The sequence below is a fragment of the Lactuca sativa genome, chromosome 5 (genome assembly GCF_002870075.4).
Source record: "Lactuca sativa cultivar Salinas chromosome 5, Lsat_Salinas_v11, whole genome shotgun sequence".
In the NCBI taxonomy this organism is placed as follows: Eukaryota; Viridiplantae; Streptophyta; class Magnoliopsida; order Asterales; family Asteraceae; genus Lactuca; species Lactuca sativa.
In genome coordinates this window covers 105,522,336-105,549,016 of record NC_056627.2, presented here as the reverse complement: position 1 = coordinate 105,549,016, position 26,681 = coordinate 105,522,336, and the positions used below count along the sequence as shown (strand labels likewise).

The window sequence follows — 26,681 nt, the reverse complement described above, 5'->3', positions numbered from 1 at the left end:
TAAACATGATTAACATTTAGTACATCAATCAATTGGTTTATTCAAAACAGCCTCCATTTTTATATTTTGTTGTTATACATCAACCGAAGAATAATAAAAAGATGTGATTTTCTTTGCTTTTTTTTGCTAGAAAACAAACACGCATAACTTAAGTATATTGAAACTCATTCTGTTTTCCCATTAATCAAATTGAAGTAGCTTTGTTTAGTTGAAACACATGAATTTTTTATTCACCGCATATAATCATCACTAGAAGAAATTAGAGGTTAAAATTGAGGATTTTTTTTTTATTGAAATCCATTGCATCTAATTCCAGTTGAATTTGTTATTATATGAAGATTACTATTGCATATCATGTAAATTATTCTCATTCTTCCAAATTTGTCCATTTATGATTTATAATTTTTAAAATCATCGTATATAATTGGTGTTGTACTTATGATTTATTATTTTTAAAATCATCTATATAATTGGTGGATTTATAATTTTTAAAATCATCTTATATAATTGGTGTTTACTGTGTACGACTCATTAAGAAGTGAAAAATGAACTTTTTAGAAAATTAAGAATGGATATAATTGTTTTTTTAAATTGAATATTACTTAAAGGTTTGTAAAATTTAACATTAAATGGTTCCAAGCTTTATAAGTTTTTATTTTTACCTAGAGTAATCTAACTTATTTTCTTTACCTAATGAATGTAAATTATTTCAGAATGAAAAAGGGCAATATTTTTTCTAATGAATGTTAACTTGTAAATTCTTTCAAAATGAGAAAGGAAGCTATTCTTTCAGAATGAGGAAGAATAAATTTAGTATAAGGGAAGCCAATATTATTTCAAAATTAAAAAAGGAAATATTATTCGCATGTAACCAAAAAAGTAGAGAAGCTTCAGTTTTATTCTTTTTAGAATGCTTGTTCTAAAATAATAAACTCGGGTTTTGGATAAAAACAAGACATGTGTATGTCACCTTAGACACACCTTGGAATGGATGCTCTTATTGGTGTTAGATTTAATGGAGCAAGAACATGCATCATACTAGCAAAATTATCAATAGAGACTGACTTGCCAAATAGTGTCTCATTTGTAATCAATGCCTAGCTCTAATCTCGTCAACACCACCATAACATCTTATACAACCAATATTTTGATCGGCAACACTTCACCCACTAACAACTTCACCTTAACTATTGTGACAGCTAAACACCATCGTTGGACCACCGTTGGATCATCTCCACACTATCATTCTTAGAAAACTATTTAAAAATATTTTAGTTATATACAAAATTTTTAAACAATGTTTAAATTCTTCAATAATTTGTAGTTATATACAAAATTTATGATGTTATAGATATAGAACATTATATTTTTCAAGAATTTCTTCACTTTGTAGAAAAACAATTATGGTCCTATTGTATAAAAATTATGGTCGTACAATGCAAGAACACTTCAATTCTTCAAAAAAAAAAAAAAAAAATTCAAGAGTCATATAAAGAATGAAATGATGAAATATATCAAAACCATTTCTTAACCCTAAATTCTAAAAAAATATTTGATAACCTATTCTTAACCTAAATTCTATAAGAATATGATTCATTGTTAAGTTGAACCGATTCTTAACATTAATCCTTAAAAATCAAGTTATGGTTTAAAATAGAACACTATATTCTTCAAGAATTTCTTTTTATTACTTTTCATAAATGTTTAATCATTTTTTGTATATTCTTCAAGAATTTCTTATTATTATTTTTCATAAATGTTTAATCATTTTTCATGCAAATAGATGATTTTCGGTCATATTATATTTGATTTGCATTAATTTTTATTTAGTTTGAATTTAATTAATTATTTTGATATAGTTGCTTAAAACATATGTAATATTTATTTCTCTTTCTTAATAAAACTAGTTGTAAAACCCATTATTATATGCGCTATTTTAATAAAAATAAATAATCACGAAGTTCTATATATTTTAGAACTTTGGATTTATAAGAAAATATGAAAAATAATGTATTATTAAAAGTGAAATGTTGTTTTAACTTATAAATTTCAAAAAAAAAAATAATTTAAAAAATTAGACAAAAGAAGCTAATGAACTTTAATTTAGGAATTTTAAAATTATAAAATAAGTCTATTAATGAAATTGATATCCATGTATTACTACATTTATTGTAATTATTATATTAAAATATTATATAGAATTTTATAAAATAAGAGAACTCATAAAATTACATGCAGAAAAAAATTAATTCAAAATAAACACAAAATGACATTTCGCTAATTGAATGAGAGGGTGACATGTGGTAAAACAATCTTCATTTATTAGAGTATATGTAGCACCCGGTCCCTGGTACGTAAATGTTATTTGAGTATTTCCTTTCTTTTAGTCTTGGACTCGGCGAGTCATAGGTCCGACTCGCCGAGTGGATGCGGGACCCGGGACACGTTTAAGTTGGCGACTCGGCGAGTCCATATCCTGAACTCGGCGAGTCACAGCTGTTGGATGAAACCCTAAGTTTCAGGGGTTTACACCCTATTTAAAGGACTTATCCGCCCAGGCCAGCCCCCATTCTCTTCCCAGAGCTCCCAACCCTCGTTCTAAGCTTGTTCCTTGAGAGTTTGAGGCTATTGTGTGTGTTCTTGAAGGTTTTGAGGAAAAAGGGGAAGTAGACCAAGAGGAAGGAAAGGAATCCAGGCATCTTTTCACTCTTTCAGCAGTTCCTTTGAGGTATAATCCGTTTTTCCCCTGTTTCTATGCTTATTACTTCATGTAAGTCATTCTTGAGCCAAACCCCAAGTTTGTATGTGCAAATTACTTCGTAATAGGCTGATTGGCCCTTAGATCTAGGCAAGATTGAGCTCCAGGAGCTCATATCTGTTAGCTTTATGGCCCCATGTTGCTTGTTCACCCTAGATCTACCCTTTTGAGGCATTTTGAGCCCTAAAATCCATATTGGTGAATATCCACACGTAAAGTTAGAAACTTTACGTGTGATTCGTGTCCTAGAAGTCCAGATCTGTGAATGGCATGGACTGGAATCGAGCAAATCTGTGTATTTAGTGGGTGCATGGCAACGACTCGGCGAGTCTGTTCGCGAGTCTCCGAGTTAGTCCCCTTTTCGTAGTGTCGAGTGAGAAGTGAGTCACGGGGTGTGACTCAGTGAGTCGGAAGCTAAACTCATTTATGGAGGTACTCGGCGAGTCAATGCCCTGACTCGGCGAGTTCAAGGCAATCTCCTTAGATCAAGAACAGACTCGGCGAGTTGTTCATACAACTCGGCGAGTCGCAGCATAAGTGATCTTCGGATAAAGATGGACTCGACGAGTTGTTCATACAACTCAGCGAGTCTTAGCATAAGTGTTCATCAGATGAAGATGAACTCGACGAGTTGTTCATACAACTCGACGAGTAGGATGAAGGACTTGAATATTGGTTAAGAAGGTAAACCCGTCGACTCGTCGCCCAACTCGACGGGTAGGATCGGGGTTCAAGGCAGTTGTTTAGGTAGGGACTCGGCGAGTTGGAAAGCCAACTCGGCGAGTCGGGTCAACTGAAAGTTGACTCTGACTTTGACTTAGGGCGTGGTCAGGGGTAAAATGGTCATTTTACCCAAAGGTCAGTGAGCAGTGTTTGATTGAGTATATTGTGGGAATTGCAGCCGGAGGATTTCCGGAGCAGCAGCGGCAGCAGTAGGCAGTCAGTTCCCGATCAGATCAGCAGCTACTTCGAGGTGAGTTACCTTCTAGTAGCGGTGGGTCTACGGCCACAATGCCGGCCCACCAGTAAGAGTTATTCGTAGATGTTTGTCTCTGTGATATTCATCTAGGTATTGCTTGCGTTATGTTGTGTGCCAGTATGTTATGATGCTATGTGCTAATGACAGTAGAGGGGAGATAGTCCCCGAAGTATCCGGTCGGTAGGACCGAAGGGGAGGACAGCACCCACATATGCTAGGCAGTATCCGGTCGGTAGGGCCGAAGGGGAGGCCAACACCCAGATATGCTAGGCAGTATCCGGTCGGTAGGGCCGAAGGGGAGGCCAGCACCCAGATATGCTAGGCAGTATCTGGTCGAAAGCACCGAAGGGGAGGCCAACACCCAGATATGCTAGGAAATGTCTGGTCGAGAGGGCCGAAGGGGAAGGTCGGGCACCCAGATATGCCTGACGATATATGTATGTTATGAGATTATTTGGTATGTGGTACGATGGGGGGAACTCACTAAGCTTTGTGCTTACAGTTTTCAGTTTTGGTTTCAGGTACCTCCTCAGCTAGGGGAAAGGAGCCGGCGCGGTAGCAGCATGTCACACACACACTCTCCGGTTTCCGCATTTTCGAGCTTCACTAGGATTTGTACTCTGCTATTTTGATTGAATGTATGAATTGGCTTTTAGACATGGTTCACTTTGTGTTATGATTTGATCAGACAATGTTTTTAGTTATTAATATTTTCTAAAGTAATATTTTTAAAACAAAATTTTTGGTCATGAAAATTGGGTCGTTACAAGTTGGTATCAGAGCCCTGATTTGAGGGATTCGGACACACCCTCGAGAGTGTCTGAACTCAAATCGAGGGATTAAAAGATTTTCTAAAGGAAAAAATGTTTTCTAAAATGGAGAAAAGAGTTTTGAGAAAGAACGAAGTGTGTGATGTGCGCGACCGGCCGAGCTCAAGTAAGTATCCCCAAAGTACCCATACAAGTTTATGTTATGTTTATCAGCTTTTGTAGAACAGCATGCTAGAATAGGACTAAGGATCTAGGAGTGATGCCTTATGTGCCTGCTTAATGTGTTTCAGTTGTATGAGAACTTGCATGCTAGTTATTGCGTAGACAGTAAGTAGGATAGCCTGATTAGGTTATGCCTGGTAGTATGAGCTTAGCACTTTATGCTAGCTCAGTTCCTGAAAGTAGATAGAGTTAATTGAAGTTGTTACACTTATCTGAATGCTGCTTGCTTCGTGCTACGTGGGACTCTGAATAATGGGAGTTAGCCATTAGGCGAATGCGTCACGTCACATGTGATCAGGTTTGAATAATCTTAGAGTGTCGGATTTGATCCTACTGCGCAGCTCTTGTTTGAGTCCAACCGTTGTAGGGACGAGTCAGGTACTCGAAGGATTATCTGAGCCTCGCCACATGTGATGGTATTCGGGTAATGGCTAATTGGCATTACAAGGAGGCCTGCAGCAGCTGAGGACTGGTTAAAGTGGAATTAGAGATTTCCCTAGGGCAAGCCTAGGATGAGTATAGCAGTGATCAGCAGTAGTGAAAGGGATCTGGTGGAGTCGAGGCATTCCTTGAAGAAGGTACGGATAGATGTGGAAGGTAGTATGGGCCCGTACTACTGAAAGTAGAGGATCCGTACCCGAACCAAGGAAGGCCAAGATAAGACCAGGGAACTTGTAAGGAGTTGTGATTCCCCAGGAAGTATCAGTATCACTAATGATTATTGTGATGTATTGCAGAATGGTGGTACTTCGATCGAGGCCGGTAGATGGCGGTTCAAGAGAGGGGCCAGGTTCGGGATCAGGTTCCGAGCTGGTTGATGAGGGACTGCGCGAGTTCATCGCGTCAGAGATTACCAGAGGCATCCTTGAGTCGACCCCCATTATCTTTGGGTCGATCAAGGAATGGATCATGGAGTTGATGGAGGATCGCCTTCGGGCATTCAGGGGTGATATGGCAGCTAGCCAGTCAGGATCTCGCACACTGTCCTTCAAGGACTTCAGGGGCAGTGGTGCGCCGGATTTCCATGGGGTGAAAGACCCCATTGCTGCCAGGCGATGGATTGCAGACATCGAGTCTGCCCAGTTGACTAGCTTCTGCCCCGAGGGGTCGAAGGTGAGGTATGCAGCAGGGTGTTTACGGGACCGAGCCCAGGATTGGTGGGAGTCAGTGGGTGACTCGTTGGGAGCCTCAGCTATCGAGGCTATGACCTGGTCGGACTTTGTGACCAGGTTCAGGGTAGAGTTTGCGCCGGCTGTCGAGCTTCAGCAGCTGGCCAGGGAGTTTCTAGACATGAGGCAGACGACGGAGACTGTGGTGGAGATCACCGCCAAGTTCCAGGAGAGGGCTTTATTGGTGCCCCAGTATGCTGGTGACGAGGACATGAAAAGGACTCGTTATCATGATATGCTACGAGCTGACATCCGGAAGCATGTTAGCTTTTCGGCTTGCCCTACCTTGGACTCTATGATTGCTAGGGCAAGGGAGAGGGAGATAGATTTGGAGCACATCCGGAAACGGAAATTAGAGGAGGGTCAGGCAGGAGGGGCTTTGGGGAAGAAGCCCAAGGGATTTGATGCGGGGCCGAAAGGCCAACAGGGATGGGGACGCTGCAGGAAATGCGGCAAGGCGCACGAGGGGGCATGTAGGATGGGATCATCAGGCTGCTACAAGTGCGTCAAGTCTGGGCACATCAGCAGGGATTGCACTGCTCCGGCAGCAGTTATTCAGACATCAGAGTTGCTGTGTTTTCACTACAACCAGAGGGGCCACAAGAAGGCCAATTGCCCCCAGTTGATAGTTTCAGCGCCGGTGAAGGCGCCAGCTCCAGTGACCCTGCGGATCACGGATGGTCGGCAGGGCAAGGCAGAGGCTCCAGTGGTGAGGAGCCGAGCATTCCAGCTGACTACCGAGGAGGTACGTGCCGCACCCGATGTGGTGACGGGTATGATTCTTTCCCTCTATCTTATTTTTATGATGTTATGTTATTCATATGTGTTCTGTATGTATATGTATGCATTAGGATCGTTCCATGTGAACGGCCTCCCAGTTCAGGTGTTATTTGATTCGGGTGCATCCCGATCATTCATTTCCCTTGCGCTTAGCAAGAAGTTTCATGAGCCATCAGGCGAGTTAGATTGCCCTTTGGAGGTGGAGATTGCTGATGATCGATCGGTGCGAGCATCGATGGTATTTCGAGATTGCGTGCTGCGTTTGTTCGAGGAGCGCTATTTGGTAGATTTGGTTCCCATACCGTTGCGTGGGAACAAGGTGATTATAGGCATGGATTGGCTGAGCCCTAATGGGGCTATGATAGATTGCACGCAGCAGCTAGTGCGGGTCAGGACCCCAAGCGGGGGAGAGTTAGTGATTCATGGTGAGAGGCCCCAGTATGGACCCGCTGTATGTTCAGCAGCGAGGGCTAGGCGCTACCTTCAGCAGGGATGCGCAGGATATGTCGCGTATGTGATGGATACCCAGGAGGCGGGAAAGGCGACAGTGAGCAGGGTTCCGGTGGTCCGAGATTTCGCAGATGTTTTTCCAGAGGAGCTTCCTGGGATACCTCCGGAGCGACAGGTCGAGTTTAGGATTGACCTTGCTCCTGGTGCGGCTCCGATAGCCAAGGCACCGTATCGGTTGGCTCCTCCCGAGATGCAGGAGTTGTCTACACAGCTGCAGGAGCTGCTAGACAAGGGATTTATTCGTCCGAGTAGTTCGCCCTGGGGAGCCCCGATTCTGTTTGTGAAGAAGAAGGACGGGTCGCATCGGATGTGTATAGATTACCGGGAGCTGAACAAGGTAACGGTGAAGGACCATTACCCGCTTCCGAGGATTGATGACCTCTTTGACCAGCTTCAGGGAGCATCTTGGTTCTCCAAGATTGATTTGCGTTCGGGATATCATCAGATGAGGGTCAGGGAGGAGGATATGCAGAAGACCACGTTTCAGACGCGCTATGGCCATTATGAGTTCATGGTGATGCCGTTTGGGCTCACCAATGCTCCTGCCGCATTCATGGATCTCATGAACCGCGTATGCAGACCGATGTTGGACCGGTCTGTGATAGTCTTTGTCGATGATATCTTGGTTTATTCCAAGACTCGGGAGGAACATGAGGAGCATCTGCGAGAGGTGTTAGAGACCCTGAGGAGGGAGAGCTTGTATGCCAAGTTCTCCAAGTGTGAGTTTTGGTTGCGCGAGGTGCAATTTCTTGGACACCTCGTCAACCAGAACGGGATTCTGGTCGATCCGGCCAAGGTCGAGGCCGTGATGAGATAGGAGGTTCCGAAGTCTCCATATGAGATTCGGAGTTTCCTGGGATTGGCAGGCTACTATCGGAGATTTATCCAGGATTTCTCCAAGATAGTCGTACCCCTGACGCGGCTGACGAAGAAAGCCGTGGTTTTTCGGTGGGGACCCGAGCAGCAGGTTGCATTTGAGACGCTGAGACAGAGATTGTGTGAGGCGCCAATCTTAGCCCTGCCAGAGGGCGTAGAGGATTTTGTAGTTTATTGTGATGCGTCCATTTCTGGGTTGGGCGCGGTACTGATGCAGAGGGGGCATGTCATTGCCTACGCTTCGAGGCAGCTCAAGCCTCACGAGGCGAACTACCCGACGCACGATTTGGAGTTGGGGGCGGTGGTCTTTGCCCTCAAGATTTGGCGGCATTACCTCTACGGGGTTTGATGTACCATCTACACGGACCACAAGAGTTTGAGGTACCTCATGGATCAGCCGAATCTGAACATGAGGCAGCGTCGATGGTTGGACGTGGTGAAGGACTATGATTGTGAGATCCTTTACCACCCGGGGAAGGACAATGTGGTGGTCGATGCGCTTAGCCGCAAGGCGGCGCCGATCAGGGACGTTTGTATGAGGATGACCGTGGTGACTCCCCTGTTGGAGCAGATTCGGGAGGCTCAACAGGAGGCAATCAAGGAGGAGCATCGGAAGAGAGAGCGTGTGGTGGGTCAGGTTTCCTCCTTTAATTATGATAGCCGAGGACTATTGACATTACACCGTAGGGTGTGGGTGCCGTATCACGGAGGCGTGCGCCATATTTTGATGGAGGAGGCGCACAAGTCCCGATTCTCTATTCATCCCCGGGCGACGAAGATGTATAGGGATCTTCGTCTAGACTATTGGTGGTCCTGCATGAAGCGGGATGTGGCATGGTATGTTGAGCGATGTTTGACCTGCAGGAAGGTCAAGGCCGAACATCAGAGGCCGCATGGCAAGATGCAGCCGTTGGATATTCCACTGTGGAAATGGGAAGATACCACGATGGATTTTATCACGAAGCTTCCCAGGACCGCACGTGGAGTGGATTCGATTTGGGTCATCGTGGATAGATTGACCAAGAGTGCTCACTTTATTCCGATTCAGGAGAGCATATCAGCCGAGAAATTGGCCGACATCTATATCAGGGAGATTGTGGCACGGCATGGGGTGCCAGTATCGGTGATTTCGGACAGGGATGTGCGTTTTACTTCCAGATTTTGGAAGAGATTCCATGACGAGTTGGGCACTCGTCTGCATTTTAGCACTGCCTTTCACCCGTAGACGGATGAGCAGAGCGAGCGGACCATCCAAACTCTGGAGGATATGCTGCGGGCGTGCATGCTAGACTTCGGTGGTAGCTGGGATACCTATCTTCCCCTGGCCGAGTTCTCCTACTACAACAGCTATCACACGAGTATCGACCGCCCTCCCTTCGAGATGTTGTACGGACGGAGGTGTAGGACCCCGATATGCTGGGGTGAAGTTGGCCAGAGGGTCATGGGGAGCACCGAAGTGGTGCTCAAGACGACCGAGAGGATCCAGCAGGTCCAGAGCAGGCTTCAGACTGCTCAAAGTCGGCAGAAAAGTTATGCCGACAAGCGTCGATCCGATTTGGAGTTCCAAGTCAGGGATATGGTTCTCCTGAAGGTGTCGCCCTGGAAAGGCATCATTTGATTCAGGAAGCGGGGCAAGTTGGGCCTGCGATTCATCGGACCGTTCAGGGTCGTAGCCCGGGTGGGCAAGGTAGCGTATAGGTTGGATCTGCCAGCCCAGCTCAGCCAGATCCACAGCACTTTCCATGTTTCTTAGTTGCGAAAGTGCCTAGTGGACAATTCTGCAGTAGTACCTTTGGAGGATATTCAAGTTGATGACAGCCTGAATTGCATTGAGCGCCCAGTCGCAATCCTCAACAGGAAGTCGAAGGATTTGAGGAACAAGAAGGTGGAGCTAGTGAAGGTGCAATGGCAGCACCGCAAGGGTTCGGAATGGACTTGGGAGCCGGTGGACGAGATGATGGAGCATTATCCCGAGCTGTTTCAGGATCGAGCAGCAGACTTCGAGGACGAAGTCTAAAATAAGTGGGGGAGATTTGTAGCACCCGGTCCCTGGTACGTAAATGTTATTTGAGTATTTCCTTTCTTTTAGCCTTGGACTCGGCGAGTCATAGGTCCGACTCGCCGAGTGGATGCAGGACCCGGGACACGTTTAAGTTAGCGACTCGGCGAGTCCAAATCCTGAACTCGGCGAGTCACAGCTGTTGGATGAAACCCTAAGTTTCAGGGGTTTGCACCCTATTTAAAGGACTTATCCGCCCATGCCAGCCCCTATTCTCTTCCCAGAGCTCCCAACCCTCGTTCTAAGCTTGTTCCTTGAGAGTTTGAGGCTATTGTGTGTGTTCTTGAAGGTTTTGAGGAAAAAGGGGAAGTAGACCAAGAGTAAGGAAAGGAATCCAAGCATCTTTGCACTCTTTCAGCAGTTCCTTTGAGGTATAATCCGTTTTTCCCCTGTTTCTATGCTTATTACTTCATGTAAGTCATTCTTGAGCCAAACCCCAAGTTTGTATGTGCAAATTACTTCGTAATAGGCTGATTGGCCCTTAGATCTAGGCAAGATTGAGCTCCAGGAGCTCATATCTGTTAGCTTTATGGCCCCATGTTGCTTGTTCACCCTAGATCTACCCTTTTGAGGCATTTTGAGCCCTAAAATCCATATTGGTGAATATCCACACGTAAAGTTGGAAACTTTACGTGTGATTCGTGTCCTAGAAGTCCAGATCTGTGAATGGCATGGACTGGAATCGAGCAAATTTGTGTATTTAGTGGGTGCATGGCAACGACTCGGCGAGTCTGTTCGCGAGTCTCCGAGTTTGTCCCTTTTTCGTAGTGTCGAGTGAGCAGTGAGTCACGGGGTGTGACTCAGTGAGTCGGAAGCTAAACTCATCTATGGAGGTACTCGGCGAGTCAATTCCCTGACTCGGCGAGTTCAAGGCAATCTCCTTAGATCAAGAACAGACTCGGCGAGTTGTTCATACAACTAGGCGAGTCGCAACATAAGTGATCTTCGGATGAAGATGGACTCGACGAGTTGTTCATACAACTCAGCGAGTCTTAGCATAAGTGTTCATCGGATGAAGATGAACTCGACGAGTTGTTCATACAACTCGGCGAGTAGGATGAAGGACTTGAATATTGGTTAAGAAGGTAAACTTGTCGACTCGTCGCCTAACTCGACGGGTAGGATCGGGGTTCAAGGCAGTCGTTTGGGTAGGGACTCGGCGAGTTGGAAAGCCAACTCAGCGAGTCGGGTCAACTGAAAGTTGACTTTGACTTTGACTTAGGGCGTGGTCAGGGGTAAAATGGTCATTTTACCCAAAGGTCAGTGAACAGTGTTTGATTGAGTATGTTGCGGGAATTGCAGCCGGAGGATTTCCGGAGCAACAGCGGCAGCAATAGGCAGTCAGTTCCCGATCAGATCAGCAACTACTTCGAGGTGAGTTACCTTTCAGTAGCGGTGGGTCTACGGCCACAATGCCGGCCCACCAGTAGGAGTTATTCGTAGATGTTTGTCTCTGTGATATTCATTTAGGTATTGCCTGCGTTATGTTGTGTGCCAGTATGTTATGATGCTATGTGCTAGTGACAGTAGAGGGGAGATAGTCCCCGAAGTATCCGGTCGGTAGGACCAAAGGGGAGGACAGCACCCACATATGCTAGGCAGTATCCGGTCGGTAGGGCCGAAGGGGAGGCCAACACCCAGATATGCTAGGCAGTATCCGGTCGGTAGGGCCGAAGGGGAGGCCAACACCCAGATATGCTAGGCAGTATCCGGTCGAAAGGACCGAAGGGGAGGCCAGCACCCAGATATGCTAGGCAGTATCCGGTCGAAAGCACCGAAGGGGAGGCCAGCACCCAGATATGCTAGGCAATGTCCGGTCGAGAGGGCCGAAGGGGAAGGTCGGGCACCCAGATATGCCTGACGATATATGTATGTTATGAGATTATTTGGTATGTGGTACGATGGGGGGAACTCACTAAGCTTTGTGCTTATAGTTTTCAGTTTTGGTTTCAGGTACCTCCTCAGCCAGGGGAAAGGAGTCGGCGCGGTAGCAGCATGTCACACACACACTCTCCGGTTTCCGCATTTTCGAGCTTCACTGGGATTTGTACTCTGATATTTTGATTGAATGTATGAATTGGCTTTTAGACATGGTTCACTTTGTGTTATGATTTGATCAGACAATGCTTTTAGTTATTAATATTTTCTAAAGTAATGTTTTTAAAACAAAATTTTTGGTCATGAAAATTGGGTCGTTACAGTATATGTGTTATTTGCCTTTTTAGTTAATTAAATTTAATTATAAAGTAAATTCTATTTCATGTTAATAGTGTGTTCCCTAAGATCATAACTATTTATTATTTTCTATTTAATGGTCAAAATTTGGTCATACATTCACACAATATTTGTGATTCACATTTGATCCTATATATATATATATATATATATATATATATATATATATATATATATATATATATATATATATATATATATATATATATATATATTAGTGAAGTTAAAAGGGTCGTGATAATCATGACCCGAGAGTATATTTAAGGTACAGTAAGAAAAAAGAAAGTACAATTCTATATTGGGCAGGTTTTTCATAGTACAATACCTTGATAGGAACACAATTTATATAATCACTCAAACAATGAGCATATTATACAATAATTAACATGTACTTTTATAGATTATGTCACATGTATCCTTACCTTATCTCCTGTTGTGGGATAGAATAGATGAGATCAACACTTGTATGGTTTCTAGAATAAAAGATTGGATTTGCAACATACTTTTTCACTCAAGCCAAAATGTAAAGTTGGGAAACCCAGTTGTATTTTATACAGACCAACAAAATGAAAACTGATGTTTACCATGCTTGGTTTCAACAACTGAAGGAGTAAAGTTGTTTAAACTAATGTCTAGAAATATCTGCATAGAGATATAGGAGGAAAATAGGTTGTCTTTATTTGAATAATCTAATTTTTTTACAACATCCTTTTGTTATTCAATTTCAGTAACTGTTGCATCTATCTAAGAGAGGAATGAAACAAACATAAATATTGTTCATATTTTTATGATAATTTCTTGAAACTTGAAGGAAATTACAGTTTTAGGAACAAAGATTTTAACAATAGGATTCAAAAAAATATGTTTGTTTATACTTAAAATACCAAATGCAACATAATTTCTCATTGATAGCATCAAAGAACAATAAAATTTGTTTCAACGAGACAAGTTACAGAGAGAACTGAAAGCTTCCATACCTAGAAAACTTCACAGGCTATATCTAGTACTGTTGCTGAATGAACAGTAATGTCTGAATGGAAAAAAAAAAAGCAAATTACCAATTTCCCAAGGCTATAAAAAAAAGGAAAACATGTAACCAAATACGTAATGCTCTATGAAAATGAGAAAGACCGACTTGTTATTTTGAAGTATGGAAAATAGTATGAAAGAAACTGATTGTGAAGAGGATAGGAGTAATATTACTTTCAGGTTCATCCACATCAACTTTAAGGAAGGTACAATGGAGCAACCTTTTAGCAGAATCAGAGCTCTTAAATTCATGAAGAACATACAATCGATAAATAGGCTTTATTATGATGCTATCTCCAGCAAGATCGGTACTGTAGCTTTGGGAGTGACGCATGTGGATCAATCTCAACCAAATTAACAGTGAAATCATCCTAATAGCATCTCCAACCAACTCTCATTTTCATTTTTCCCTCATTTTTATCCCCATTCTTCTCCAACCCACTCCATTTATTCCCCCATTTTGGGGGATATGAATAATATTACACCAAATATGGTGTTATACTATTCATTTCTCTCAAAATGGGGATCAATTTTGTGTTGTCGGTTTTAGTCCATCTGTTTATATATTTATACATTTTTTATTTATTTTACCTACTAATTATAATTTAAATGTAATATTTAATACTTCTAATATTTTGTTATATATTAAATTATATTAAATTATATTAACTAATTATAAATATAAAGTTTGTGTTTTGTTCATCAAACTGTTATAAAAAGTTAAATACATATTGACATTTTAAAAAAACGATAATGTATTTTACAAAAGCTTATAAATCTCTCAAGCTAAAAGTGTAGTTTACCCGTATTGGCATTTGTAACAAAAAGAAACACTTTGAAACTAGTTAAGACTTCAATGATTTATTTTTTATATATATATATATATATATATATATATATATATATATATATATATATATATATATATATATATATTCTAATAAAAGAATAAGTTTAATCTTCTATTGACAAATGTCATACAATTAGGAGTCTTCATTAATGTTATATATCAACTATCATGTCACTTGTCAACTTATTAATTATCCATTTCAAATTTCAAATTTGAAATTTCAACTCTAATTACATTAAATTAATAATTGATTCCTCATTTTAAATTTCAAAATTTTATTTTCTCACTTTAAATATATTAAATTAATAACATTAGATTGAAAAATAAAATAAAATTAATATAGATTATAAGGTGATATAACTTCACATATTTATTTAAATCAATGATTATAATTCCCTTTATATAACTAAAAAAATATTTCTTTAGTAATAATTTATTTAAAATAATTGATTAATAATTTTGATTTTTAATATAAAATTTTAATTAATTTTATAACGATGGTTCTCACGGACCCTTTGCCGATACTCTTTTTTCAAAAGTTGTAAAAGTTGTAGGCACTGTCACATACGTCTCTTTTGTAAAAAGCCATAGAAACCACATAGGTCTTTATATCTCTTTGGCTTGAGAAGAAAGAAACACATACGCATGACGACTATTTTTTATTTTACTTTATTTTATCGATCCTACATATCTGGGTGTATGTTGTGGGTTTGGTATTTCGTTAGATTGGGTGTGATTTTATTTTTGTTTTTGTACATGAATTTCAGTAAACTATTAATCCATCTTATTTGAGGTCAACCGGTAATGGTTAGTTAGTTTTTTTTTTCTTTTGTTGATTTTCAGGTCTTAATGACTCATGATTTTTCTTATGTTTTATGTTTTTTTTATTTTATTTGAGTAAACATTCATCCTGTCACTGAAGTTGTTATCTTGAAACCAATATGGGTTTATGTTTAGCTAAATATGTGTTTATGCAAGGGTTTTTGTTAGATTTTAGTTTTGGAAACCGAAATCTCTATAGATATGTGTTAGTGATAATTTTGAGAAGAACTACCTTTATATTTTTGTTTAAGATGATTTGTAAATATATTTTCAACTACATGTAGATTTTCATTTTTATTGAACTATTGTTTTGGTTTTTTAATATTTGTATCGTTGCATATTCAAATATGATATACAGTTGTGTAGAGATCTTCATTTGTTGTTGTTTTCTAGAATCTTACGAGTTTATTGGATCATAAAAAACAACAAATATTCATTATAGTAATTATGTAAATTTAGGTTTTTAATAAGATGTGTATATGTTATTTTAAAAGGATTTCATTCGTATCTTATTATATATAAACTAGAGGTGTTCACGGGGCGGTTCGGTTCGGATAGTAATAAAATTGTGAACCGTGACCACGGGACAGGTACCTCATGCGCACTAACCGAAACCGAACCGTATTGACAAAAAAACCGAACCGAACCGAACCGTATGAAAGCGGGTAATCACGGTTCGGTTCACGGGTACCCGCTAAAATATAAAAATTTAAATTCTATTGAAACTACAAACTCCATTTTAGTTATCTTTTTCTTAAAATTAATAAGTCAAAGAGTTTACAAAAAACATAATGAAGTTTAAAAAATGTAATGAAGTTCAAATATCATATATTATAATTTGTAAAATAAATACAATAATAAAAATAACAAGAATATCAAATGAACATAGAATAACAAAATTGGAGTTGTCGATATAGATTTTTGTTTAGGTTATTGGAATCGTAGATCAATCAAAACAATACTAATGAAATAATACTTTTTTACTTTATATATATATATATATATATATATATATATATATATATATATATATATATATATATATATATATATATATATATATATATATATATATATATATAAAGTAAAAAAGTATTATTTCATTAGTATTGTTTTGATTGATCTACGATTCTAATAACCTAAACAAAAATCCATATCGACAACTCCAATTTTGTTATTCTATATATATATATATATATATATATATATATATATATATATATATATATATATATATATATATATATATATATATATATATATATATATAAAAAGTAAAAAAGTATTATTTCATTAGTATTGTTTTGATTGATCTACGATTCTAATAACCTAAACAAAAATCCATATCGACAACTCCAATTTTGTTATTCTATGTTCATTTGATATTCTTGTTATTTTTATTATATATATATATATATATATATATATATATATATATATATATATATAATCAAACGGTTCGGTTCGGGTAACCGTGGATACCTAAATATGAAAACCAAAAACCAACCCGTTGATATCCGGTTTTTTCGGTTTTGGATTGGCCGGTTCAGCTCGGTTTTTCAGTTTTGCGGTTTTTTTGCACACCCCTAGTATAAACAACTACTTAATTAATATAATAAACGCACCTAATTAATTATTCATACTAATCAAACTCGTAAATATCGACACATTATAATGTATTATCATTAATAGCCGTTTGTTTTTTCAAGCATTAGCGTGGGTTATTGTTTATATATTTTCATATGAAAGAAATATGGTTCATACTGTCTAATACCATAATAATGATAAAGTAAATATAGTTTTTTTTTTTTTTTTTTTTTGAACCGGCAAATAGATATATAAAAGGCAAACCTCTAGCAAGAGACTAGAGACAGCAAAGAGAGTTTACAGAGGAAAACAACATAACAAACAAACAAAAACAAACGAAAACAGATCGACTACAAGGAAACTGGTACATAGCAAGCACTACAGACTAAGGAATGGATTCCTGCACCAGTCTTGCCACTCCATGTTTGAGTTTTTCCTCCTATTTTTGATCCACATAAACGTAGTGGACTGTATGATATCTGCACATTTGGTGGGGGGCAGCCACTGCTTTTTAAAAACTTTGTTGTTTCGTGCTATCCAAATATTCCAGAGGGATCCGTAGCATATCCCGAGTACCAGTTTCCTCCTTCTTAGGCAGTCAAACCATTTGGTTGCTAAGTCTAGCACATCACTCACCGATACGAGAAGGGAGGGTGAAATCCCGCACCATTTGAATGTCCAGTCCCACACAGTTCTGGCATATTGACAGCTAACCAGAACATGGTCCACGCACTCCTGTACGTCTTCACAAAGGCTGCAGAGAATGTTTTCCAGATTTACCCCTCTCTTGGATAGTGCCAAAGCTGTAAGGATCTTACCCATCTGTTCTCTCCATACAAAACACACTACCTTAATGGGGATATCAGTAATCCATTCAAAGTACCCGAGAGAGATAGTAGAGCTAGATTCCCAAATTTTTCAAAGAGCTTTGACCACGAAATTCCTATCAGATGTGAGACTGCAGGTCCACTCGTTTCCAGATCCCTCTGGTTTTTTCTTCAATATCTGGTCAATTACAATTTCTTTCTTCAGCAATTCTTTGCTTACACCTGCTATGTTTAAGTAAATATAGCTGTAAAAAATAATATAGTAGAGTAATTAATTGCATTACCTAATGTCTGATAAAGTAAAAGTATAAATAATCATTACCTATTATCTACTAAAGTAAATATTATAAATAAATATGGCTATATTACCTTCAATAATGAAATTATATGTTATTTAATTTATGTCATTAAAAAAAATTACCCTTTTATTCTAACATTTTTTACAATAGAAGGACTAATTTTAATTATAAAATTTTCTATATTACAATTTGAAAAATAATTTATTTTTGTATTTTTAATACTCCTAAATTTTATTTATAACTTTCAAACACATTATCAATATGATAGATTAATCCTAAGAAAAATAGCAAAATAGAATCAACCAATGCTAGACATCTCAAAATATAACTTTATATTTTATTAACTTTTCGATCTTCATTTTCAAATGCATAGGTTTATATTTTAAAAAATAATATACAAATAAAATAACATGTCAATATGGTAGGAATGACAAATATACGACATAACTGAAAAAGTTAATATCGTTAGTAAAAATGACCTCACTTTTTCATTTTAAACTTCAAAAATACCATCTATGTCCAAATTTCTTCAAAATGACATGCATTGATCCTTTTTGACAACCATAGGAATGAATTATGTAATTTTGTCTAGAAACTAACATGTGATAGTGAAAACACATGTTTACTATTTTCCGCCCGCAAAAGGAAACAAATCGCTGCATCGTGCGGGTACCTTACTAGTATATATCTATATATATATATATATATATATATATATATATATATATATATATATACACATTAAAATTCTCAATCCTTAGCTAAGGATTTGACAAAAGTGGTCTCTTATATATGAGTGTCTTTGCAATTCTTTCTCATTTGGTATTTGTTTTTGTAGGGGGTCAATTTATGCCATTATATAGTTTCTTTATTTACATGTTTTCTTTTTAATTTGGTTCCCCGTTTTTTTTATCAATCATCTTTGGATTGATGTTACTGACATCTCTGGTAGAAGCACCGCCTCAAATGCTTGGATACCTTTATTCCTCTTTCGTCTTCCCCTTTTTGCAACAGTCTCAAAAAACCCCATCGATCAACAAACTCCTTCCAGAATTGTTTCCAAAATTGAACGACGATTTCTCATTGCCTGGTACAACCGACCGGCTATAGAGAGCATCAACGGTCCACCAGGCTATGTACGTTCGTTTCTGTATGTGTGTGTGTTGAATCGATGACAATAGTACAAGGAATTAGGATGTCGAAGGTGTAGAGTCAGAGAAGAACCCAACACTGGTCACTTACATATTTGGACTGATCGGATACCACTGATCGAAATTGTGTCTGCAATGACTTCTAGCCCTAAAAATCACCATTCACGCCTTTAGAGGGAAACATCAACACCTCAACTGCTTCTCAACGTCCCTCTCACCGACTCTGCTTTTTTTTTTTTTCGTTCCTTTCCCTTCACCGCTTCCTTACCATTATGAACACCCGATCTGCTGCTTCTCCACCGATGTCTGCTCAGATATGCATCTCCACCGATCTTTCAACAGTTGTTGTCGATTGTTTTTGAAGTTTTCCTGATGACGGATGTGCCACCGACTACTTCCACTTTCCCCTTCTCGCGACAATCCAATGGAGAAAAAAGCCATGAGTCTTGCAAGAAAGGCGGCGGACCGACTAATTTTTTTCCCTAGTGGCGACCGTCCCCATCTCCATCTCCGGCCGTCTCCACCGCAAGTATGTCTTTTGTTTTTTGTTTTCTGCTGACATCTTTGCTTATTGCTAATGTATTGAATGCAATAAGCATTCAAATGGGAAACCATTCATCTCCGATTTCACGTTTCGTTTTCAATTTCACAAAAAAATTGTTTCAATTTCACCAGTTGAATTGCGTTTGGGTGTTTAAAGTTGTTAGACGTTGGCTTCAGTCCCAGGTAAACACTAAACTAGGGTTAGTTCGATGCCCAAGATGCCAGAAAGCTCTTTTGGATCCACCAGAAGTTTTGGTCTATGGATGTGGAGGTTGTAATTCAATTCTTATAGGTTAGTAGGATTTATGTGGTTGTGTATTTTGCTAATTTGTGATGCTCTCTGGATTTTGTTTTTTAATATATATATATATATATATATATATATATATATATTGTAATGTTATGTAAAAATGCAATGAAGGAGAAAAATGATACACTTGATACAGATGTAAATGTTGGAGATTTCTCATTTTTCAAGAAATTCATTATACGATTGTTTATGTTGATGGAATATTGGTAAATTATTGTTGTGTATGTGTGCATATGCATAGATATTAGAAGCTCAGTTACTCAGAGGGTAGCGATGTATACTCAAAGTATACCTCCACCTAACCCTGAAAGTACTTCAGATCATACGCTAATAACTCACCCAAAGGTTAAATCAGTAAATTTTGTATATGCATAAATTGTTTAAGACTAGATCAACATTAATTAGTTCAAATTATGTCCCTAATGAAGCAGCCAAACAACCTCAAAATCCCCCTTCAGGCCACAAAAGATTGTACTCAACACTTCAACCAAAGAAACTTCATCGAGAAAGGTCTACAAGGGAGTCATCTTCTAGGCGGATCATGTAAACTAGCTGGCCACCAGGTTTCAAGGTAACAAGAAGTTCCACACCGAGCTTACAATGCTTTAACGGTTAGATGTCCTTGTGACGCCTAAAATCGATTTCTTCATGCGAAATCGATTTTTATTTGGTATGCATAGAACCTGTTTGATAAAATGCCTCAACTAAAAGAGTTTCAAAAACATTAATTTTTAGCAAATTTTTAATTATCTGTTTGTTTTATTTATTTGTTCAAACAACTTTCTAGAGCCATATATAGTTGTTTGCAGAACCAAGCTCTAACATCAAACGTATCAAGTATTCCATGGTTTTCATGGATTATTCTTCTGTTTTGTTCATCGATATTCTCCATTTTGCCTTTTTTTACACATATTTTTTTGGTGTCGCTGTTGTTGTATTTTCAAAGTTTTTATTATACGTACAGTTAGTTAAACTTTAAACAAATTAACAGTAATGTGAAAATAGAATTTAGGTAAGATTTGCAAGTTTTGTTTTGAGGAATCCTTTTAATTGATATTATTATTAATAAAATCTTTGGCTAGAAGGAAAGATATTTAAATGTTGATATATATAATTATTATTAATAAAACGTAGAACATCCAGAATAGGAACTCATTTAAAATTTTTTTTTCCATGAACAAATCTTTGAAAAAAACTTACAGTAAAAATTAATAATTTTTCTCACTAAAATTTCTATGTTTGCAGTATTAAACCAGGTCATTTCATTTGTTAATGCATATTATTTTAATGCATATTATTTTCCAATTTTAACCAAGTTACTTCCAAAATATTTATTTATTTATTTTATAGAAAATTTTAATTAATTTTTTTTCCATGGTTATTTATTTATCAATTGTCTCTTACACCCCATGGCCCCATCTCCATCCAATAAAGACAACCAATCAATTAATCTTTTATTTTCTCTAACTTCCTTTAACAGTTTCCTGAATTATGATGATTATGTTACTGTAATTGTTGATCAAGACAGCATCAGTGGTTTAATTGATTTCATTTTTCAGCATCAATGGTTTAAGTTGATAGTGACTTCATTCTAGGGCTATTTTTTTTTTTGGCATTTTCTTCTTTTCACATCGAAAAAATTCTTCATGGTTTCAGACGCTATCAACTTCTGATCTTCGTGATCCCGAGATTTCAAGTCTTATTGCCGTCAAAATGAAGGAATAACTACTTCAGACATTGTTATGAACTACTTCATCAGTTCAATGAATCCATCTTGCAGTAGCTATATGAAAGCCTACCGAGCGGATAGTCGCGACACCTTCATCAATTATCAGCACCAAAAGTGTATGGGTGTTGCGAAGCAAAGAAGCGACAAATTTTTTGTACATAAAAATCCCATTTTTTCGGTTTAAATTTGATACGAGCACCCATTTTACAATTTAATTAGTATTTAGAATTGAAATATATGCACTTTATTTTTGATTATTTAAGAGGAGAAATGGAAATGGAAAATACGCATTAATTTGTAGTCATAAATTGTTGGATCCTTTGTTGGGGTTTGATTGAAGTAGGACAACGTTTTGTGGCGGAATCATGGCTAAATGCCAAATTTTTTTTATTTTTTATTTTTTTATTTTTTTTTCGCATAACAGGTGTAATAGTGATTTCATAAATCATATTTTCCTCTTTTAACAGTTTTTTAAGGCTCTTTTAACATAATGTTTATATATATTTTTTTCACCACATACCATCATCATATGTTTCTATTAAAGAGTTTTATAATAAAAACTTAAACATAACAACCAACGACACACTACCTATCGCTACACTACATACATAACAGATAAACAAAAAACTAAAACTATAGTCTTAACCGAACCCCACGGAGCGGGGTTTCATACCTAGTTTATATATACAAAAAAGTAGGTGATAAATAAAAAGAAAGACTTACAATATGAACTGGAAGAAAGGTTTAAACTAAACCAAATGAAGCAAGAAATATGTGAGTAGAAGAGTGCTAGCAGCCCTTGCTCTCTATCAATTGCTCACCACCGTCTCATCCAAAGGAATAGAACTGGAGGGCGAACTTCCCATATCTTCCCGGCTCAATGTGACCATTGATAGCTTTCTATCCATTCCTACTTTTTTTTTATGCCAATGTTGGTGATTGGAGATGACTCTCTTCAATTATTCCTGGGATGGGAGGGAGTAGGTCTTGCTTCATATTTGTTAATTCATTTATAGTTTACACGCCTTCAGGCAAATAAAGCAGCTATAAAGCATAGATATAATCTTATTTATTTAATATTATTGCAATGAAAAGAATATAGATTCTATTTTTGTTAAAACCAAATTAATAGAAGGGGCATGTTTGACAATCTATGTAAATTGGAAAATTTGAATATACTTCGAATATATATTTTTTGGGGTGAAAAATGAGGTAAAAATGGAGTGGGGTTGGAAATAAAACTATATTTACACTATTTTTTACTCCATTTTTGGATGAAAAATGTGAGTGGGTTGGAGATGGTTTAACAAACAAACACGTAATTTTCATCTGCTCGGACTTCCAAAACCTAGAAATTGAAGACGAATGGTAGGAGAGACATTAAGAATGAGACGATTGAAACAAAAATGAAGCATAAATCATAAATTGATTCTTGATTTGAGAAATTTAAAATGATTAGGGTTAAGAAGAGAAAAACCGAACCTGGACCAGAGAGCAGTATAAGATCGTTAGAAATTTAAGGCTATGACGATAAGAACTAAGGTGGAATAAACCCTCGATTACAAGAATGTTGTAAGAAAAATTTATTTTGAAGGTTACATCAATAAAAGGCAATTAAGAAGGGAGAGGCTAATCAGAACGATCGATGAAGATGGCCAAGTATCTCTATCTCTCTTCATGCGTAGGAAGAGAGACCAAAAGATTTGGTGGCGGTGTCTTGCTGCCTGGACTGAAACTATTGGCGCACGAAGACGGTGGTCTCAAACGTGTCATCATTCATCAAAGATGCAAATTACGCAGCTTATGTTTTAAATATTTTTGATTGTGGAAAAATAGAAATTAAGTAATCTAATCGTTTTTTTAATGTTTTTATAAAATATAATTTTTTGTTTCACAAATAAATACATATTTCATAACGGATAGCTTCGGGACGAATTTCGGATTATTTTTGAGTGGCCCGACCCATTTTATTGAATCTGGAATGTCTATTCCGGATTATTTTTGAGGCGACAATTTCATTCCGGTAATACGCATTCTAATTCCGACATGCCGACTCGATTTCAGTGTTCCAACTCGATTATGATGTTCCGACTTGATTCCAACACGCAACTCCCATCTCCGACACATATCGACACCCATTTCCAACATGGAAGACGAGCACTCCGAGCCCGTTATTTTATGGGTACGTTCTTCGTTTTCTCTTTATTTGTTTAAGGTTTCTATTTTTCTACTGTTACTTACTGTTTCGGACTTCGTATACCACCTTCATAATGAACTGAAAACGTTCTGAAGCTTAAATTAAAGATGTCATTGTTGTAGTACCAACTGAAAAGTAGTTTGGATTTATAGGTATTGTTGATTTACATCGAAAAGTCTTGTTCCGGATGTTAAAATTTCATTCTGGAAGCCTCCAGAACGCGAAGAACTGTTCCGGAACATGAACAGGTCTGAAACTGCTCCGGAACTGGTCCAAAATATTGTTCATTTCCATTTCAGAATGAAGTGGTAACACATTTTTTGTTTGTGCGGCACGACATAGTTTTTGATGCATCAATTACACTCTCGTCTAAACCCAAAATCGGCAGGGAAATTCTTGCGGCATTCAGAAACAGACCCAAATGCGAGACTATGTTCCGGAATACATGTTTTGGGAGGCGGTTAGACATTCCTAATGTAGATGAGGATCCTTTGCTTCTACATTACGTCTTTTTCCACGAAGTTGTCATCGACCCTGAAGCCAAGTAAAGGAAATGTTTTTTGAGATTGGGGGTTACGAGCTATCTTTCGAGAAGAAAGAATTTTGTCTCATCACTGGCTTCCGGTTTTGGTGACTATTTTCCTACTTCTGCATCTGGCACCGCCTTTCGTTCCCGTGCCTTTCCTATGGTCCGACGAATGTCTCGGTAAAATTACAACATGTTACAGATGTGTTTAGGCAATCATTTAATGAGTTATCAGACGGGGATGCAATCTGTGTATGTCTTCTATACCTGTTAGAGAAGGGTTTCAATGGGCGATTGGCTAAACAACCTTTTACAGAAGAGTATTTCGCTTTGCTATCCAACCTTGATGAATTCAAAAGGTATAATTTCGTCTATTTTATAATTATTGATTAATTGAATTACCTATTGTTACTAACATTTTTTAGAAATTTAATTGTTAACTAATTTTTTATGTGGCAGATATCAATGGGGGAGGATAATTTATGATCAATTGTACAAACAACCATATATTGTATTCAATAAGGTTGACAAGCTTATACATCTAGAAGAACCGAAAGAGAATGAACCCCAAAAATTGGCCTACACCCTACATGGGTCTTTTGTAGCACCTGGTTCCTGGTACGTAAATCTTATTTGGGTATTCTCTTTTCTTTTAGCCTTGGATTCGGCGAGTCATAGGTCCGACTCGCCGAGTAGGTACGGGACCCGGGACACGTTTAAGTTGGAGACTCGGCGAGTCCATATCCTGGACTCGGCGAGTCCATATCCTGGACTCGGCGAGTCACCGCTGTTGGATGAAACCCTAAGTTTCAGGGGTTTGCACCCTATTTAAACACAATATCCGCCCCAGGCCAGCCCCCATTCACCCTTAGAGCTCCCAACCCTCGTTCTAAGCTTGTTCATAGAGAGTTTGAAGAAATTGTTGTGTGTTCTTGAAGGTTTTGAGGAAAAAGGGGAGTAGATCAAGAGGAAGGGAAGGAATCCAAGCATCTTTGTGCTCGCTCAACAGTTCCTTTGAGGTATAACCCGTTTTCCCCTTGTTTCTATGCTTATTACTTCATTTAAGTCATTCTTGAGCCAATCCCCAAGCTTGTATGTGCAATATAAGTCGTAATAAGTTGATTGGCCTTTAGATCTAGGCAAGATTGAGCTCCAGGAGCTCAGATCTGTTACCTTTATGGACCCATGTTGCTCGTTCACCCTAGATCTACCATTTAGAGGCATTTTGAGCCCTAAATCCCTCATTGGTGAGTACTTACACGTAAAGTTGGAAACTTTACGTATCATTCATGCTCTAGGAACCTAGATCTGTATATGGCATGGACTGGAATCGAGCAAAATCGCGTATTCAGTGAATGCATGGCGACGACTCGGCGAGTCGTTCATCAGACTCGGCGAGTCTGCTCGCGAGTCTCCAGGTTGTCCCTTTTTCGTTGTGTCGAGTGGGTGTAGTGAGTCACGGGGTGTGACTCAGTGAGTTGGAAGCCAAACTCATCCATGGAGGAACTCGGCGAGTCCATGCCCTGACTCGGCGAGTTCAAGGCAATCTCCTTAGATCAAGAACAGACTCGATGAGTTGTTCATACAACTCGGCGAGTCACAGCATAAAGTGTTCTTCGGATGAAGATGAACTCGGTGAGTTGTTCATACAACTCGGCGAGTAGGATGAAGGACTTAAACCTCAATTAAGAAGAAGAACTCGTCGAGGCAACGCCTAACTCGACGAGTAGGGTCGGGACCCAAGACAGTCGTTTGGATAGGGACTCGGCGAGTTGGAGAGCCAACTCGGCGAGTCGGGTCAACTGAAAGTTGACTCTGACTTTGACTTATGACATGATCAGGGGTAAAATGGTCATTTTACCCAATGGACAGTTAGCAGTGATTGACTGAGTATGTTGTGGGATTTGCAGCCGGAGGATTTCCGGAGCAGCAGTAGGCAGTCAGTCCTCGACCAGATTAGCAACTATTTCGAGGTGAGTTTCCTTTTCAGTAGAAACGGGTCTAAGGCACCAAGGCCGACCCGTGTAGACGAGATGTTAGTACTAGAGTGTGGGCCGAGCCCGTATCTCTGGGTTTAGTCAAGTACGATATATGTGTCAATATGATGGAGTTGCTTATACTTGTTGTCTGTGTGATACTTGTATTTTATGGGTTAGCGGTTGAGTGTGGGCAGGGCCCGTATCTCTCCGAGGTTGGAGTGTGGGCTAGGCCCGTATCTCCCAGACAGTAGAGTGTGGGTGAGGCCTGTATCTCCCGGCTAGCGAAGTGTGGGCAGGGCTCGTATCTTCACAAGTGTGGGAGAGGCCCGTATCTCCTGGCTAGCGAAGTGTGGGCAGGGCCCGTATCTTCCCGAGTGTGGGCGAGGCCCGTAACTCCTAGCTGAACGTTGTTTGTTATATGCTTGCATGGTATGAGGTATTATGGGGGAACTCACTAAGCTTCGTGCTTACGGT

The 26,681-nt window shown here is 38.7% G+C and overlaps 1 long non-coding RNA gene across 1 annotated transcript; it reads left to right on the top strand.

Moving 5' to 3' along the window:
* The first annotated feature begins 18,545 nt into the window (after positions 1–18,545).
* LOC122198014 (uncharacterized) lies at positions 18,546–21,789 on the top strand. Its single transcript, XR_006191818.2, has 2 exons — positions 18,546–20,347; positions 21,433–21,789. It is a non-coding gene; the product is annotated as an uncharacterized LOC122198014 (long non-coding RNA).
* Positions 21,790–26,681: the final 4,892 nt, after the last annotated feature.